Genomic DNA, 4,922 nt, shown 5'->3' with positions numbered 1-4,922 from the left:
TTAACAGCAAGAAACATAAATGCTACGCAAATCGATACGGCACCTTCTCATTATGTAGTGTTTGCCAAGCTTCCTTGATTTACCTGAAGTAACTTGGCCGGTGATCTTGCTTAAAGACGGTGACTTTTTAGAGACTTCATTGTTCAGCAATTTGGCGAACCATTTAGCTGAATCCTTCTCGTATCTTGTCAAGTTGTTTTTGTAGTCTACATAGTATAAACCAATCCTTGAAGTATAACCAATATTCCATTCAAAGTTATCCAAATATGACCATGCAAAGTAACCTCTGAGTTTAACATCGTCATTACTGCCAAAACCAACTATCATTAGAAAAATTGATTACGATTATCAAAAATCTATATATTAGTATCTTGGAGATTATACTCACTTGAGAGATTCCAATGCTTTCCACATATGCTTTTGATAATAGTCTATTCTGAATTGATCCTTAAGTGCATCCGAAATAGGTTGAGTTTCGTTATTACCATTGTCAACCCCTAAATTTGTGTATAAAAAATTTTTAAATGATCAGACTAAAATAAAGCTTTAATTCACTGGCTAGCATTCTTATCAAAGAAAAGTATTGACAACTTACCATTCTCAGTAATGTAAATTACTGCATCATTATATCTGTTTTTGGTATAGTTTAAAAGACTTCGGATACCTTTTGGAAAAATGTAAAACTAATGTGAGTAAGCCTACAAATTTTAATTTTTATATTAGAGATATCAATCATAAATGTATAATTCTCTCTTTCTTGTATTTTTACCAATTTATTTCCTTGTATACTAACCTGTGGACCAATGAGATTACCATCATAATCAAAAGCTGCATAAAAAGACCATATATGTTATTAATTAACCTTTTAAAAAACAATAAATTTTCAATAAATATATAGAAGTTTACACACACATTGTACATGAACTTACCAGTTACATTAACATGACTATCAGTTTTGTGTCTGATATATTCTAGATCAACTATATAATTGGGTTTTGCATAATATGAAGTGTAATATTGTAAGCCAATAAAATCATATGATTTTTTGAGCAAATCACTTTCTGTTTCATTAAATGTGAGCAATCTATCTCCAACTAAATTTTGAACTCTTTTTGGGTAATGACCATTGGTTAGAGGCTCCATCCACCTGAAAATATATATATATATATATATATTATTAAATACTTGTGCACGTAATAAAGACTCAGTTGCAGCGTAATTTGGGGAAAAAAAACTTACAATCCAAACATGAAATCAAGAGTTGTTTTGGATGCTTCTATGTCAATTGTTCTATTGGAGAGAGGTTCAAACCAAAAGGTAAAAAGTGTTATCCCGATCTTTTCATCTTCATTTTTCTGCACAGTCAATTTAACTCAAATATACAAATATTTATACTTGAAAAAAAAATGAAGTAATAAATTATACACACATAGATGCCTTGTACTTTTGTCGATATACTTGTACAGTTGCAGCATGAGAAAGGAGTATATAATATGCAACTATGTAAGGTTTGGTGGCTGAGTTTCTAGCAAGACATAGAGGATTCACCCAAGCCGAGAGGGGAAAAAACTCCATCTTCATAGGCAAATCCACTAAGAGCCCATGGTTTATTGAAAGTCATCCAATATTTCACTCGGTCACCAAATTCATCAACGAGAAGATCTGTATAATCACGATATTCATTCCTATATTTTATACAACCATTTAATAAGATATTCTATTAGTTAGATGAAAATATTATTGTTCAAAGAAATTTTGACCTTCTAATATTTTGAAAATATAATATGAAGTTGCATACTTACACAATATTAGGACTCAAAAAAGCCACCATATTTGTCCTCTAAGGCTTGAGGAGTATCCCAATGAAAAATTGTAACAAAAGGGTTTAGGCCTGCATTTTGCAACAAAAAATAAGTTAGCTACTTGGTGTTTTTTCTAACTTCACGAAGGAATTAGCTAGAAGATAAAGTTCCTTCATTATTTTTGAAAAAATAATTAAGGAACTAGAAGACAATATTGTTAGCTACTTAATTAATTGCCGTTGTTCAAATTCTCCAACAATAAAAATTTGGTTTTTTGTGGTTTTAACATGGAAAAAAAAAAGCCTTCAATTTTACTATTTTGAATATGTTTTCTAAATATCAAAGATGGAAAAGTTCTAATCGTTAGATTGATTTTTTTTGTTAAAAAAAGAAAGATAATTATCACCATTTTTTATAATTTCATCGATAACACTATTGTAGAAGTCAATTCCTTGCTGGTTCACTCCTTCACGTCTCCTTCCACCTAAATATTCAAAATTTAAAAAGGAAAAATAAAAAATTATTAATATATAATATAGAAAAAATTGAAACCAACACATTTTTAAAAGTTCAAAACATTGATCAACTACTTACTAGGTATAACTCTAGGCCATGAAATGGAGAATCTGAAAAGCATCAAAACCCATGTTTTTCACATTTTTTATATCTTCCTGTAACATCAATTTCATAAATCTTGTTATATTTTATTATTGATAGTAAACGAGGATTTTGTAGGAAAAGAAAAAGATTTAAAAAAAAGTTTTGACTATTATACTCAAACACGATGATAAAAATCAACTGCTACATCTCCATTGCTGTGATCTAATATCCTCTCTGCAATCAAAAAGATTACATAGACATAAGTAACATTTTGCATATATATGGAAAATTATAAGATGTTTCGAATGTAGTAAAAAATAATGCATTTCATATTCACAAAATTTCAATTATTTCTTAGAATATGGACCATTAGTCCTGCAGGCATGTGAGAGAAGGAGCATCTGTTTCATGAGCACTCAATAATTTCTTTCTTTCTCTTTATATATATGGATTTTAGAGATTAAATAATTTACTCATATACACACAAAGATACTTGGAGTCTCATGGGTAAATGTGTCCCAGACACTAGGTCCTCTGCCTGATATTTTTGCTGCACCTTCAATCTGACTGCCACAAAGAAGAGAAGTTAAACAATAGTTAGTGAAGAAACAATTACAATCTTTAGTACTTCATATTCATCCTTTAAGATTTTCTTTTATTTTATTTTATTTTTTCTTTTGTAAAGTGAGAATTTACGAAGAAAAATCATGAAAACGTTCTTAGTCATCTATCAATTAATTAATTGTTTGTCATTCCAACTAGAAGTTCTAGTTGGAATAACCGTTTCACTTTATAATTTCTCCAAAATTAGGCACAAAAGGCCAAGTGAAAAAACATAGAATTAGATAAAATATGAGGTTAAAAACATGAAGATTGAAGAACTTTCATTCTAGTGAAAAAGAGATTTTGGGAGACCACAAAGCTGCTACGATCCCAGAATAAAGGTTTATACCTGGTAAGCAGAAGTGGCAGTCCCAAAAATAAAGCCTTCTGGAAAATAACTACGGCTAAAATCTGCAGGGATATCATCATCTGCCATTGCTGGCTTAGTATGAGCCAACAAGCTTATGAAGAAGATCAGAATCCCTAACAGCAGAAAAGAGTGTAGTAGCCAAAGCCATAATTTATGGTATTGAGATTTCAAGTGCCTCTGTGGATTTCACTTCTTTGGCAGTGCCTCCTTTATATAGAAGTTCATGCAATGGCATGAAATTGTAAATTTTTCCACGTGATGATTTGCATGCATGGTTGCTGCGTCTAATTAATGTCTATAATAGCATTAAAATAAGCCAAAGATTCCTCGATATAAGCCGAAGTAAGTTTTCTTCGTCATGCAACTTTCTTACTTTACAGAAACGAATATATTTTAAAACGTAATTTGATTGAATTTTAGATGATTTTTAAGAACTAATTTTAACGTTTGGATTGATTTTTATTTCTGTCCAAATAATTAATTAATTTGTTTATGTGTCAAAGCTATACAACATTCAATCAAATCAATTCCCACTATTTATTAAAAAATATAAAAATATTTATACTGTATATATAAATATATATACATAATTATACCATTTATTTTCATCCAATATCATCTAGTGAAAAACATGTTTAATTTAATTGCTGTATAGCTAATAACAGTTAGTGGTTGAAGGTAAAATATATAATATTGACGACTAATAATTTATTTTTTTTTTTGTATATATAAAAGAGAGGGAGTTGAACTTGTCTCCCAAATTCAACATATATGTAATTACCAATGAATTATATACCACTGCATTGATGACTAACAATAAAAATTTCAAAAGCTAACAACTAAAAATTTTATCTTTCAACTTTATAATTACAATTCTGAATCGTGTTTCTGATTTTTGACAAGTTATTTTAATAGTTGTATGTTTAAAAAAGGCTTAAATATAATTAAGAGTCTAAAAATCAAAAGTTAATGCAAAAACCCAATTAAATGATCACTTAATTTTCGTCCAGACATCGATAAATGTGGGCAGACTTAACCTTTCACCCAATAATTAAACAGTAAACTTACCTTTCACCCAACCAGTGGTGTCTCAAAGCCATAAATGCTAGCAGAGTCTCATGGCATTAAAGCCAAAGCAAGATTCCATCAACTTTCTTTTAGAAGTAAATTCAATATAATTGAACTTCAATTAATTTTTTAGACCTAATTTAAACTTCTAGATAAGTTTTCTTTGCAAATATAATATGTTATACCGAAAATTAAATATGGATAAATCTATCAAATTTCAACTATTTTTTATGTTGTAATTCCAGGAACCATATAACTATTGATAATTTACAAATAAGAGGTTGAACATTTTCTTGTGCCAAGATAGAGCTAAATTTATCAAACCTTTGTTGTAGTTTTCGTGAAGCTTCTACAAAATTAGTTCACTAAGTGTAAGTTTATGTGTTTATTAAAAAAAACTTTAATTATTCATCAATTATCTTTAAGTTTTGATAGTCTTACGATAAAATTTTTGAAACAACAATATTAGTAAGGCATAG

General features: G+C 29.1%; 1 pseudogene; it reads right to left on the bottom strand.

Moving 5' to 3' along the window:
- Nucleotides 1–3,610, bottom strand: LOC110646957 (beta-glucosidase 12-like; annotated as a pseudogene).
- Nucleotides 3,611–4,922: the final 1,312 nt, after the last annotated feature.

This window comes from Hevea brasiliensis, chromosome 14 (genome assembly GCF_030052815.1).
Source record: "Hevea brasiliensis isolate MT/VB/25A 57/8 chromosome 14, ASM3005281v1, whole genome shotgun sequence".
In the NCBI taxonomy this organism is placed as follows: domain Eukaryota; kingdom Viridiplantae; phylum Streptophyta; class Magnoliopsida; order Malpighiales; family Euphorbiaceae; genus Hevea; species Hevea brasiliensis.
Note: the sequence above shows the minus strand (reverse complement) of the source record. Positions and strands in the feature narration are given on the sequence as shown.